At 39.2% G+C, this 14,457-nt stretch overlaps 1 protein-coding gene across 1 annotated transcript in view; it reads right to left on the bottom strand.

Moving 5' to 3' along the window:
• Positions 1-14,059, bottom strand: part of LOC149172965 (disease resistance RPP13-like protein 4) — an 89,831-nt gene extending 75,772 nt beyond the window's left edge. Inside the window, exon 1 of the mRNA XM_089426521.1 lies at positions 13,612-14,059. The gene's annotated coding sequence lies outside the window, so the exon portion shown is untranslated. The remainder of the gene's footprint in view (positions 1-13,611) is intronic.
• Between the last annotated feature and the right edge of the window lie 398 nt (positions 14,060-14,457).

Genomic DNA, 14,457 nt, shown 5'->3' with positions numbered 1-14,457 from the left:
TGATTTGTGCCAACTTCTTTTCATCCTCTAGACCTTTTATTTGTTCCTTAAGTCTATTTATTTCATTGGTTTGGATGGCCATATCCTACATAGCTTTGATTAATTTACCTACTTCATCGCTAGGATGAGCTGTTGCTGTTGTTGAACCTATGGTTGATGTAGTTGCTGATGCAATGGGAAGTGTTGTAGCTACTAGAGCTGTTGTGGCCACTGAAGCTTCCAAAGCATAAGGAACCGTTGTAGTAACTGTAGGAATAGTAGTGACAATAACTGCTTCCATGCTGGCCTATTTCTCCTGCACTAACTTGCCCATCTCATTTTCCATTCTTTTAATTGAGCATTTAATTTAAGAATGAAGTCCATCATCTCATCTTTTTGGCTTTGATTCTCTAAAACTTCCTCGGTCTGTGGATGTTCATAAGGAAGCAATTTTAGTTGCTTCTTCAATGCAGCAATGTCTTCATTCTTATTTTTTATGAGATTTTCTGTTGCCTTGATGTCATTTGGATTAATGCCAATCTCAATTACCAAGTCTTCTAGTCATTTAATTCTGTTATCCTATGCTTGTGAGGATGCCTTCTCTAGTTTAAACTATGTCATGATATTCTCTAGAGAATTTTGAAGTTTTTGTACACTCATAGTTTTGTTGGTCATAGTTGAGTATATCATTTCTCCTTTATGTATTTTTCTTTATCTACTGGTTTTCTTGATGAAGAGACTTCAATACTATGCTTCTTTTGAATAATCTGAGTATTAGAGGTTGAAGGCTGATGAGTTTCCTCTGAAACTGTTGGAGCTGTATTTCTTTAACCATTGTGTTAGTATCAATGATTTCAATTGTCTCAACTGTCTTTTCTTGCTCATTTACAGGATTTAGCTTGGGCTTCTCCCTACACATAATTTCAAATTTTTCATCTGTTATATCTTTGTTTGAGAAAGAACCTTCTTCCCTAGTCCTTTTTTCATTTCACTCCTATAGGGATGGAGTATGTAAAATGGAACTAGTATCCATCTGTTTCTCCATATTAAGGTGTTTTCCAACCACTTTGACTGGTTGGCATATTTATCAATCTCTGGCTTGGACTCATGTATAAAAGGGCTCAATTTAAACTTGAGTCTCAGTTTGTTTATGACACCTAAAGGATCACACTGCCATTTGAAACTATTACTGAACTTCATTTCCTGTAAACATTTTTCTGCTTCTTCTCCAGCTTCCCTATTATTGCAGATAAAAGAACCAAGTTGGTTTTTTATTTTAAATTGTATTTTCTTCCTGGCTGATAGAAATTTTACATCATCTGAATTTATGATCTCCCTGATATACTCTAATGCTAATATAATCATGGGGAGATATTTGGGCAGCTTATATGGAGTGAGTTGTCATCCATACACCCTTACTTTAGTGTGGTTCTGGTATAAATATCAGTCCCTTATTCTACTGTGTTTGGACAACTATAAGACTTTCTTTATCTCATCACTGACCCTGGTTTGATTGCTATTGCTTAGCATGTTAACCACTAGGTGAAAAAATGAATCAATGAACTCCTTATAGTTGAAAACTATAGAATAATTTTGGATTTAGGGTGTTGAAAAGATAACAGATCTAGGATGGCCCTTAGTGTCCAATTTTTGGATGTTAACTGTAAACCTTTCTGACTGGAAGTATAGAAACATATGGAACAATACTGAAGAGTATTTGAATACTCTTTCATCTGGCAATATGATCAATTGATCATGGATTTTGTCTGCTAAGAACTGGGAAAAATTGAAAACTGTAGCTGGAGGCTTTCCTGGGCAAAAAATAGAAAGGAAGCCAAGTATAGGCTCATCTATGGATTCTGTCTGCTAAGAACTAGGAAAAATTGAAAACTGTAGCTGGAGGCTTTCTTGGGCAAAAAATAGAAAGGAAACCAAGTATAGGTTCATCTACATGTTCATCAGTGGTATATCCTAGAATACAAGACAACATGGTTACAATTTGTCTGGCCCTCTCATAGAAAATGATGGCAGAGTATGGAGGATTGTCTATAGGAATATGAGCCTCTTCTAGGATGAAAGTCTGAAATTTTTGAGATCTCTTGGGAAGGTCCAGCTTTAAGTATAGATCAAGTAGGTTTTCAATGGAAAATGGGGTTTCATTAGGCTTTGGCTGGATCTTCAACATTTAAATTATTGACTCTACAATGATTGTGAATAAAATCTGCTGGTTAGGAGAGACTATGACTCTTTGACTTGGGATATAGCAGAGTTGGCATAGGTGGATGATTTCAGGGAACTGGTATTCCTGTGGAAACAAGTATTTGGGTAAATTAGAATCTCATAACTGAATATCATCATTCTAGTTGAGGAATTTGTCTTTACTCCAGCAGTGGAGTTTCAATAGATGGCTAGGGGACGTTGTGTCTTTGATATGGAAATCTCTGTCGGCCAATGGGAGGTGGTCAATATTCAGGTGAGGAGTTTGCATGGATTTTTCATTCAGAATTCTTTGGGAAGCCATAGATTTGTTTATTTTATTGAATTAATCACTATTTGGCTTAAGGAGTAGGCTTAGGACCTCTAGAGAGATGAATACAGTCTGCAACAAAGGGTTTGGGATGCAACAATGGTTTGCTTTAGGTTGGCTAGGCTTTTAATTGGTTAAATTGATTAGCTCATTAAAAATGTTGTGCAAAGCTTAAGTATAGGCCTTCTGGTACTTCTGAAATATCTAGAAAACAAAGATTTGGTATACAGACAGGTTCTCTGGGGGCAGCGGAGGCCTTTTGAGGCTTCAATGGTCTTTATGCTGCTTCAAATCGGAGTTTGCAACGTCTTCTCATCGTAAATGGGTTAAAACAGTTGAGCAGAGTTTCTGGGCTTTAGAATTGGTTGGCAAAGGTTCTTTGCAACAAAATAACAATGAAAAGAATAGAAAGGGTGGCTTTTTGGTTTTTAACCAACAGTGGTTAACCTTTGGGCGCAGGGTTAATGTTTGAATAGTAGGCGGTTTCATCTTATGTGGGGAGGTTATATTATGGTTCATCACACCACTTTTGAGTGGTAGGCTGGTATTTTTTCGGAGGACGCGATATAACATGGGGCTGCCACGTAGCAAAAAGGCAAGCGGGGAAAACCACGAATCTTTCTTGCTTTTGACATATTAAAGATTGGATTTCGGAGTGCGTGATATGGGACACGGGCCGTTTAGATCCAAAGGTGGGTGATCAGAGGATTATCGCGTGGCAAAGTTGCGAGGGATGAGTCAGGGTGTGGCGTCGGGTTTAATTAAAATGTAACAGGAAGTAATATATGCGATAGGTATTTAAAATAGAAGTGGGGACCATGGGTTATACGACGGAGGGTTATAACCCATATGCGAAGGTTTTTAGGGATCGAGGATATAATGTAGTGGGAGGGTGAAATATATAAAGCAGGAATAAATGTATAAAGAATATAGATTAGAATAATATAAAGGGTTTAGGGAATATGAGAGTGGGAGTTTAGAAAAACATTTGGGATGAGTTAAAAGGGTATCGGGGAGGGTTTTTCAATGGTGTCCGATACGTTTTAACTTTTTAAACTTAGGATAAGGGAGTTTTAGTGGGTTTACAAGGGAAAATGAGATGAAATAAGGGAAAAGGTAAAATGAATGGGAAGGGATATTTTTACAAGGGTAAATGAAGAGGGAAGGGTCCTTTGGAATCAAGAAGAGGAAAAATATTAGGGAATGAAAAGTAATGAAGGAGTAGTGAAGGGAAATTAATAATTTACACATGTAAGTGGCTTAGAAAAATGAGAGGAAATTAGTGAATGAGCTTTAGTATTCAAGCCTAAAAATATATAGAATTTTTAGGGTAAATACCCAAAGTAATATACAACTTATGTCCTCTTTCTTTGATAATTCCTCCTGCACATGAAACACAAGATAAGCATTATGAAGGTGCATTTGAGCTACTAACCTTATGCATTCCAAAACCCCTTTTATATACCCTTTATTTACCCTAGAATTTTCTCTTCATTTATTGGGTTCATTTCAGCTTGTTGACCCTTTATTTCTTTTTATTTGATAAGCAAAATATCTAATTCTAATCTTATAACTTTCAATGGTTTAGATTAAAATGATGAGCTCATTAAGTTAAAAATAATGGAGAAATGGTTATATGGTTGTAATGTATCTCCTTAGTTTAGGATTAGTTCCTAGAGTTTAGGAGGTTGTTTACAACTACCTATTTTTCAGTAATGTATTTAATATTGTAATATTCATTTGATGTAATGTAGAGTGAACGAGAGTGAGAGTCTCCTCTTTGTTTGAGTGTAGTCTCCCAGGTGCAGTACACACATGTGAGCTGCAACTCCTTCATTTAATTCAAAGTGTGATTTTTATCTTGGTATCAGAGCTTAGGATAGAGGTAGCCTCAAATTTTTTTTTAGGGATGTATCATTAGTTACATTTCTGTAGTGGTAGGAGTGCATGTAAATGTATTTGTGTGATCAGGTGGAACTGCAGTAACACCTGGAGTGAAGGGTCTCAGATGACTGATCATCTCTGAGCCGGAGAAAGGGTTGAGCAATTGACGTTGATTTTTTGAAGACAGTCGCGCCAATCCAGAACAAAAAAGATTGGCGCTACATTTTAACGAACAGACATGCCAATTGGCGCTGGTTTGGGGCTTATAAGTGCACCAGAAAAATTATAACTAAATTGGCGCGGATCCGTGGTTGTTAAGCGCGCCAATTTCCGTGGACATCGTGAATTTTTCTTTTCTGCAATTGGCGCGGATTTGTAGCTGTTCAGAGCGCCATAGAGCCAACCTCTTTCTCTCTAGAAATCTGCAATTTTTTGTTGCAGATCGGAGTTTCCCGGTGGTGGCACGTGGAGATTTATGCTCGGTGGTAGCAGATTTGATTTTCCCGGTGGTGGCACGTGGAGATTTCTGCTCGGTGGTAGCAGATTTGATTTGCCCAGTGGTGGCGAATTGAGGTTCCTTGATCCGCTCGGATCGGACCTGCCCGGTGGTGGTGAATTGGGGTTCCGTGATCCGCTCGAAGGTAGCAGATCAGACCTGCCCGGTGGTGGCGAATCAGAGCTCTGTGATCTGCTTGGTGGAAGTAGATCGGTTTTTACCCGGTGGTGGTGCAGTGCAGCTCCTTGATCTGTTCGGTGGAAGCAGATCGTCTTTGCCCGGTGGTGGCGTGTTGGAGCTTGCTTGTTGATCTGTTCGGTGGTAGCAGATCGGTTTTGCCCGGTGGTGGCACAGTGAAGTCCCTGATCTGTTCGGTGGCAGCAGATCGGACTTGCCCGGTGGTGGCATAGTGAAGTTCCTGATCTGTTCGGTGGTAGCAGATCGGACTTGCCCGGTGGTGGCCGATTGGAGTGTTTAGTTGGGCGAAAATGAACAACAGCATAAAATCATACCTCCACGAGTCTGGCAAACTCAATGGAATGAATTTCTCCAACTGGAAATTCAAAATAAAAACTTTGCTAGAGAGCGTAAATGCATGGGCGATCGTTGAAAGAAATGAGCCAAGATCTGGAATAGCGACCCATCAACAAGACTGGTATAAAAGAGAAACGAAAACAAAAGTTATACTAAAGATGTCCGTTAAGGACAATATTATCCCACATATCAGAGATTCCAAGTCAGTCGCTGATCTATGGACAACGATCAAGAACCTGTACGAGACTCAGAATACAAATCGTGTTCTGGCACTCAAGGGAAAATTGTTTGCATTGAAGATGGACGAGAATGAGTCCATTGGTGGATTCATGGCAAGATTCAAGGATCTGAGAGACAAACTGGGAGCTATTGGAGAAAAGGTGTCTGACTCAGATCTAGTTACACTCACATTGAACAGAATGACGGATGAATATCAGATATTCATCACAGGACTGTAAGCGAGGGAGAAAGCCCCTCCATTTGATGAGCTGACAACGATTTTGCTCCAGGAGGAGGAGCGAAGACAGAATCTAAAAACTCAGAGCAATGACCTAGCTCTGATGGCGAAGAGGCGACAGTACAGAGGAAAGCAACACCAGCACCAACACCAGCATCAGCAACCGCAACAGCAGAAGGGGGCCAGCTCTTTTCAAAAGAGACCATTCAGAGGTATGACTGATAATTATGTTAAGAGATGTTTTTATTGTGGGAAACCTAGTCATCAGATTAAAGAATGCTATAAGAGGCAGGAGGATGAAAGAAAAGGCAAACAGAGGAAACATCAGGGTTGTTTTGCTGGAGAAGAGGAGGACCATAGCCATGATCTTTGACTATTCACAGTCGATTGTGCTCTTTCAGCATCAAAGGGAGATGAGGACGACATAAGGTATGTCGACTCTGGCGCATCCTCTCATATGACCGGTAAGAAGGACTGTTTTGAATTTATTGAAGAATCTGCATGTGGATCAAAAATTTATCTAGGAGATGACAGTGGGTATGAGATCAAAGGATGTGGAGATATTCCTGTGAAGCTACCTAGTGGCGAAATTAAACATCTTAAAAATGTATTATATGTTCCAAGAATTAAGAAAAATTTGATCTCTGTCTCAATGATTACAGACCAGGACATGCAGGTGCAATTCTTTAAGAATGGTTGTGTCATTAAGGATAGCCAGATGGAAACAGTTGCAACAGGGGTGCGCGTGGGGAATTTGTATAGATTGAATGCAAAAAGTATGCCACGACAAGCCATGGTTGTAGTTGGATCAACAGTCGAAAATCTCTGGCATCAGAGATTTGGACATCTCAATTTGCAGGACCTCATCTTACTTCAGAAGAAAGGTATGGTCGATGGACTCCCTGTTTTTCATAATGTCAAGCTGGAATGTGATGGATGTGCATTAGGGAAAATTCATAGAGAAGAGTTCCCTTTGCATGTCTACAAAAAGGAAAGAGACATCCTAGAACTAGTGCATATAGATATTTGTGGACCTATGCAAACTAGGTCTCTAGGAGGTGCATATTATTTTCTGTTGTTTACAGATGACTGCACTAGGTTTTAATGGGTGTATTTTTTAAGTAAAAAGAGTCAAGCCTTTCAGTACTTTAAAGAATTCAAATCTATGATAGAGAACCAAACAGGAAAGAGGATAAAGATTCTCCGCTCGGACCAAGGGGGAGAATACATGTTAGGAGAGTTCATGAACTTCTGCAAGCAGCATGGGATTATGCAGCAATTCACAGTGCCACACACTCCACAGCAGAATGGAGTAGCAGAACGCAAGAACAGAACTCTTGTGGAGTGCGCCAGAAGTATGCTTCAAGGTAAAGGTATATCAAATGGTCTTTGGGCAGAAGCCATTATATTGTTATTTATTTAAAGAATAAGAGTCCTACTAAATGTCTAGGCTTCAAAACCCCCTTTGAAGCATTGTTTGGACTCAAACTAGCGGTTAGTCATCTAAGAATATTTGGATCTAAAGCTTATGCTCATATACCAAAAGCAGATAGAAAGAAGTTAGATCCCAAAGCCTTGAAATGTATATTTGTAGGATATGGCACAGAGTATAAGGCATACAAGTTATATAATCCTGTGACTCATAAAGCTTTTTCAAGGAGAGATGTTGTTTTTCATGAACAAACTGAAGATGGAAAGGAAGACTCTAGCAATGACAGCTTCATTCCATTGCTGATAGAGATGAACAGTGACGAAGATGAAGAGCAGGAACAAGATCAGAAACAGGAAGAAGTAGCAGGAGATAGTGTAATAAATGATGATGCAGGCCCGGAAAGTGCTGAAACAGATAGAGTTGAGGTAAGTCCTCTACCTAGAAGATCAGGTAGGAAGACTAGACTACCTGAAAGATTGAAAGGCTATGCTTTAATGTCTAAAATTTTAAACATTGTAGAACCTTCAAACTATGAAGAAGCAAGTAAATCAGATGAATGGAGGGCTGCAATGCATGAGGAAATTGAATCAATATATAGAAATCATACTTGGGATTTAGTTGAGTTGCCTGAAGGAAAAACCCATATAGGTTGTAAGTGGTTGTATAAACCAAAGATAAATGCAGATGGGAGTGTAGAAAAATACAAAGCTAGACTGGTAGCAAAGGGTTATTCACAGCAAGAAGGCATAGATTTCGATGACACCTTTGCCCATGTAGCTAAACTAAATACAATTAGAATGCTAATCTCTTTAGCAACAAAACATAAATGGAAGCTACACCAGCTAGATGTTAAGTCTGCATTTTTGAATGGATAATTAAAGGAAGAAATTTATTTATTATAGCCTCCTGGTTTTGTGAAAAAGGGGCAGGAGCATTTAGTGTGTAAATTTCATAAGGCACTTTATGGTTTGAAACAAGCACCCAGGTCATGGTATGAGAAAATTGATTCATTTTTTATACAGCATGGTTTTCATAGGAGCCTCAACGACCCAAACTTGTATACCAAGATAAATTAACAGAGGCAAATCACTTTGATTTCTTTGTATGTGGATGACATGATTATAACAAGAAATGCAAATAATTTGATCAAAGAAATCAAGTAGCAAATGTCACAGGTATTTGAAATGAAAGACCTTGGAGATCTTCATTATTGCCTAGGTTTGGAGGTGTGGAAAGATTCTGGTCAAACTTTTCTAACTCAAGGAAAGTATGCCAGAACCCTGTTGGAAAGATTCAGAATGGAACATTGTAAAACAACAACAACACCATTGCAGCAGAACCTCAAGTTAAGCAATGATGATGGCACAAAACAGGTGGATGCCACTTTTTATAGACAACTAGTGGGGAGTTTGATATATCTCATGACAAATATACCTGATCTGGCATATTCTGTCAGTGTGTTGAGCCAATTTATGTCCAGACCACTTGAAAGTCACTGGATTGCAGCAAAATGTGTGTTGAGGTACCTTAGTGGTACTTGTAATTATGGTATTTTATACACTGACATTTCTGATGTTACTTTAGCAGGTTATTCAGATTTTGATTGGGCAGGTGACCTGGATGATCGTAGATCCATCACAGGTTATGCATTTAGTATTGGATCCGGGGTTATCTCGTGGAGTAGCAAAAAGCAAAGTACTGTAGCATTATCATCATGTGAAGCTGAGTACCAGGCGTTGTGTGCAGCAACATGCAAAGCCATTTGGTTGAGGAGATTGCTTAGCGATGCAGGCGAAAGTCAGAAAGAAGCAACCATCATCAAAACTGACAACCAGAGCACAATAAAGCTTGCATACAATCCATTTTTCCATAAAAATACTAAACATATTGATACTCAGTTTCATTTTGTTCGAGAAAAGATACAGCCAAAAAAAATATGTGTGGAGTATTGTAATACTTGTGATAATTTAGCTGATATTTTTACTAAGCCCCTAGGGTGAGTAAAGTTTGAGTTATTTAGAGGGATGTTAGGAGTGTAGAATAACCCTTTCTCCATTAAGGGGGGGAGTTAAAAATAATGGAGAAATGGTTATATGGTTGTAACATATCTCCTTAGTTTAGGATTAGTTCCTAGAGTTTAGGAGGTTGTTTACAACTACCTATTTTTCAGTGATGTATTTAATATTGTAATATTCATTTGATGTAATGTAGAGTGAACGAGAGTGAGAGTCTCCTCTTTGTTTGAGTGCAGTCTCCCAGGTGTAGTACACACCTGTGAGCTGCAACTCCTTCATTTAATTCAAAGTGTGATTTTTATCTCATTATTATTCTCTACCTAACTACTGAGGGAGGGGATGTCAACAATAGGTACATCAACCAAAAATCGTTCCATAGGAGAGGTAAGTGGGATAGGCATGGGTCGTCCCTGAAAATGTTGACTTCCACAGTTCTGTTTCCGTCGGACAATAATGTTCCCAATAGAGGTTGGACTAATGTGGGGAGATGAGGTGCCAAATGGCTTATGGATAGTGAGCGTACACAAGTCCAGCGTTTTCCTTTGTAATAGAAAGTCCAAGTCACTTCCAATAGAGTTTGGGGGAGAGTCCAATGGCGAGTTAGGCGGAGTGACGCTATTTCTAGGTGCCTTGACCCGATTAGAAAAAGGAGAGGGTGACAGAGATGGAACATACATAATATGGGAAATGGAGGGAACATCGTGAAACATAAATGGTGTCGAGAAAGGAGCGGATATTTTCTGACAGGGGTGAATAGATCCCGAGGAGGGTTTTCAGATATGTTTAACAGGACTTATAGGGGTCGGGTACTCAGACTTCACAGAGGATATAGGAGAAGATGGGACCGTGATGGGTGAAAAGTCATTTATTGAGGAGCCAAATGCATGAGGACAGAAAGAATGAGAGCCATGAAGAATACCTGAATGATGCTGAGATGTAAAACCATGTTGATTGCTCATCCTAGGATGACCTCTGCCAGATTGCAACTTCGACGATGCACCAAAACAATTCCATCCTTTCATACGGCCACCCGGCCGATGTGGGCATTGGGCCAACAGATGCCCAATATGATGACAGTATGAGCATCTAAAGGGAACACCCCAGAAATCCAGTCTCTGAGATAATTGAGTCTCCCCCCTAGTGAAGTTCAATATGGTCCTAAAAACCCCCCTGATAATCCGTCTCAATCAGGATCCAAGCTACATGTTTGTCAGGTGCCCACAAACAGCATGGATCAACATATACGAACTTGTCGATGGCATTACCAATATCCATAAGAACCTGTTTTGTCCAAAGTTCAATTGGTAATTCATGCAATTTCACCCAGATAAGCTTGTTCTGTGGCGTGTTGTTAAGTGGATTGTACCCAATGTACCAGGTATGTAGCGCTAGGAAACTCTTGCCATTAATCCATGGAACAACTTTGATTTTTGCCAAATTCTCCTGACTGAGAAAGTGAAAGCTATACCAACCCCTCAACAAGCGCACAATAGTCAGCATATATCCCAGGGTAAATTTGCATTTCCTCTCCACCCAAATTCTCATCTCAGAATCACTTAATACCGTGAAATACCACCGTCTACAAGAGCACACTTTTGTAAACTAGAAATACAATCAATCAAAATAGCATTGTCCAAAGCCAGAGCAAGAGGCCGGGTGGTTGTCTTGATGGAGTGTTGTCGATGCTTGGATCGACAGCCATAAACTACACGCTCGCCACCCTGCAGATTAAGGGACGCGTGACCACCATCTAGCACCTAAGCATCACCTAGGATAGTATGCCGAGCATCGAGGGATCATGGGCCACCTCGACGACGATCAACCCCACATGAATGCAAAAGGTGTAACTCAGCATCCATGGTGGCCCGAATGAGAGCCTCGTTGGTAGAAGTGTCGGAGTTAAGAACCTCCATACCCCAATTTGGAAAGTTAAACACAAAGAGTACAAAAGGTAGTTAAGAAAGTAATAGAAGAATGTCCCAGAAATACCACCCCAGACCTCAGGAACAGGATAGGCAACGTTCACGAAGAAGAGGAGCGTGCGGGGAATAAAGCCCACATCTCGCCAAGGGAGAGATCGCGGCCAGAAGGACATCCAAAATGGGCAAAACGATGGTATACTAACACAAGGAATAAACAACCCGATGTGGATCGGTGACGAGGTCCCCAGATCACATGGGAAAGTGTCTGAATGACAACTGGGCGTAAATGGCGAGTGATCCAGGGAGTAAATGCCACCCACCAGTCCCACAGATTTGAAACCCGCCAGAAAATACAGGATTCCGGCACCGGGAAAAAACCAGGAAAAAACCAGAGTCGAAGGCCATAGCCAGTGGTACGCAGAAAGGGAAATAACTCGTAAGACAGGTAGAATGGAAATACTACAACCCCTCACAAAAGCAGCAACAATAACATCCCACACAAGTCATCCAGTAGTTGCAAATACGAAACCCGAATTGTTTGCAAGGTCTGGGAATAAAAAAAGAATTAGTCCACTGGTTCCAATGCAAACTGAAAATGTTTGAATTCATACAAGAACCCTCCCCAGAAGAGATAAAAGACCAATTATTCCAAATTGATTCAGACCGAGACGATATATGGACGATATATCAGTGGACGAAAGTGAATAACGAAAATGCAGTAAAGGATATAAATCGAGAGGGCAAATATCAACAATATATGACACAGTTCTGAAAGCAAGAAACTCTAAATGAGCATGCTATACATGCCCTATATGTCCTTGGTAGAGAAAATATAGGGTAAACTGATTCACCATACCAAGTCCCCATATGCAAAAACCTCCAGAAATGACAGCAAGTGAAAGAACATACCAATTACCGGACAATACAGTCAAAACAGCCTGCAGAAAGCTTCACCTCATACCCCATAAATCAGGCGTATGTCAGATGGTAAACAGTTGCACTCTGGTGCAGGGTCTCGTTCTTCAACGACGCCCTTCCGCTCCAGAGATAATTGGGACGTTAAGAGCCCTACTGTGCGCCTTCGCCTCCAGATAATGCTCTACAACTTCATAAATCCGGCTCTTCAACTATGATCAAATGTAGCATCTTGCAAAAAAATAATCATAAAAAAGATTTACGTATTCTAATAACAAATTTCTATTCTATTCTTAGAAGCCTTTTTTTTATACTCTATGAACAGGGTTTCCTTTCTAGTTAGGTAGGTTCTCTTAAGCTTAAATAAAAATTTGAAATAATTTATTGAACCGATCAAGATTTCGGGCAATTTCAGAAATACTGTCCTTTCTGTGAATATTGAAATTTAATGTTCTCAGGACATGATTATTTTTTTCTTAAGGATTCGCATGTAAAACTAGCACAGATGGCCATTTGTCTAGCAAGATTCGGTGAATGTGAGATAATTTATTCAAACACTGACATTTAGCAGCGATCAAGATTTTCCCAGTTATTTAAGAACTTTAAAACAAGTTGAGGGAATTTGGGAAATGATCAAAAGACCTCACTATCACCTGCAAGGAAGGCTTTCTATAAATTTACACAATTTCCAAATTAAAAATATGAGAAATATAAGATTGTGCAGAAAACAAAAAAGAGTTCACCACTCACGAACACACAAAAAAATGTTCACAACTAAAAGAAAATTCAAGATTCATTAAAACAGTACATTTACTTATGGAAAATACCTGTAAATGACATGTTGGCTGGCAAATTTGGCCGTAGTTGGAATTTGACAAATACAAATTTCAAACATTAGTTAATGTATCGAGTAAATTCGGGGACCCATCAAATATGACGAGGCACTTTAAGCAATGCCGCTATCAGAAGGCTTATCCAACAATTTAAGAAATAAATTTTAAAAATTAGAAGAGAATAGAATTTTAAAAATTGAAAGCGAAAATCAAAAGATTTAAACATCAGCGGTGGGCGCTTTTTGTAAATTTACACGTTCAAGGTCGCATGTAATTGAAAATATTTTTTTTCTTTCTTTCTTTTCAAAGTAAAATCTGCAGCATTCACAAACATGTAATATTTCGGATGAAAAAATACATGTAAATTGCAATATTTATCGGTAAAGCTGGCCAGAATTAGCAAAGATCGGCCAATTGTCTTGCAATTTCCTAAATTTAGCTTATTCGATCAAATTTGCTCAACGATCTATGGCATGGCACCGATCAAAGGATTAATCGAGTAAATGACCAAAAGATTTAAGGCTGTAAATATTTTCCATACACATTCCTTTCAAAATTTAAAATGAAGTCGAAACTGTAACTATTTCAAAATATTCACACTCAGAGACAAAACATACCTTACAATATCCGAGATTACACGTAGGCCTGGTAGAACAAGCAGGTTCAGGTGCTCTGTCTAAGATTTATCATAAAATAAATAAATAAATCCCGTCCAGCTTTCAACGACTTTGTAACTCGTCCGGTAGACTTTAAACGTTTTCCAAAGGTGTCGACTGCATGAAAATCAGATCGGAGCACAGCCACAAAAGAAGCTGAAACCCTCGAATTCAGAACGTTAACAATGCGATCTTGCAGAGCAGGGCTTCTTCCTTGAGAGATTATGTTTATTCAAATCATGGTGAACATTTAAACGATGAATTGAATGGGCATCGCCCATTCACGCGGTGTACACGCAAGCAATCACCCCGGTAGTCGGTAGTAGGCCGTACCAAGTCGATTCATCAAAACGCAGTCTTCAAAAGTCAATCTCACTTCACTCATTGTGACCCATGGGTGCGGCATGGATTAGCTAGATATGACTGGTATATAAGATTTCATGAAAAAGGCCAAAGCTTCCCAATGCAGTGACTGTCACTCTCCAATAGACAACGTCTCTTAATAATGAGTGCGAAAATCTGCGTGACGTACTAAAAGTTAATTTCTCTTTTTGAAAAAATATGGAAGAAAGCCACTGAGTTCCTTATCAAAGGAGTGGTGGGGTGATGAAAGATACATTTTTATTTTTATTTTTATTTGGGAAAAAATGCGGGAGTTGTTTTTAGTGTGGTTTTTTTGAGCTTTTGTGATCGAATATGGTGGATAAAATTGAGGTTAAATTTTAATTTGTATTATTTAAAACGGTTTTTTAACTGCATATTTCGATTCAGCACCCTGAAAAACTACTGGGACACTTTGATTGTGCA

Source organism: Pinus tabuliformis, chromosome 4_2, assembly GCF_031772625.1.
Source record: "Pinus tabuliformis cultivar Carrire ecotype Pingquan chromosome 4_2, CPIR1, whole genome shotgun sequence".
Taxonomy (NCBI): Eukaryota; Viridiplantae; Streptophyta; class Pinopsida; order Pinales; family Pinaceae; genus Pinus; species Pinus tabuliformis.
The sequence above is the reverse complement of the archived record's forward strand: the minus strand, read 5'-3'. Positions and strand labels throughout refer to the sequence as shown.